Genomic DNA, 639 nt, shown 5'->3' with positions numbered 1-639 from the left:
AACCACAAAACAACTCCATGCCTAGAGTTCAAGGCGTGTCTAGAAGGTCTAGCCAGAAGACTAGTGACCCGCTACATAAAAGAACAAAAAAACCACCTCTACCTCAAACATCCTCCAACTACAGAAAGAAGAAATCCATGACATCAACCAACAGACTTTTATCACAGGTAACTACAACAGAACGTGGTTTCCCGAAGTTCCCAAAAACTGTATTTTAAATAACTTTTTTAAAGAATTCTCAAACAAGATTATTAATATAGTCAACCAATCCCGTAAATTGAAAAGTAACCTCACAAGTAACGAGATCAAATCCATTTATTATCTTAAAAAGGACACTAAGATTAAAATTATAAAAGCCGATAAAGGCAACACCACTGTCATCATGACCAATTCAGAATACATCGACAAAATGAAAGACATCCTTTCCGATAAAAATAAATTCAAAGTCATCCCAAACAATCCAACAAACACACACGAAAAACAATTAAACAGAACTTTATTACAGATGAAAAAAAGATAATTTAATTACCGACGATCTTTATTTTTATCTACGTAAAACTGATTCACGCACACCACAACTCTATGACATTCCTAAGCCAAACAAACAGGACTGCCCCCTACGACCTATACTGTCCACGT

Source organism: Limulus polyphemus, unplaced genomic scaffold (assembly GCF_000517525.1).
Source record: "Limulus polyphemus unplaced genomic scaffold, Limulus_polyphemus-2.1.2 Scaffold32, whole genome shotgun sequence".
Classification (NCBI taxonomy): Eukaryota; Metazoa; Arthropoda; class Merostomata; order Xiphosura; family Limulidae; genus Limulus; species Limulus polyphemus.
Note: the sequence above shows the minus strand (reverse complement) of the source record.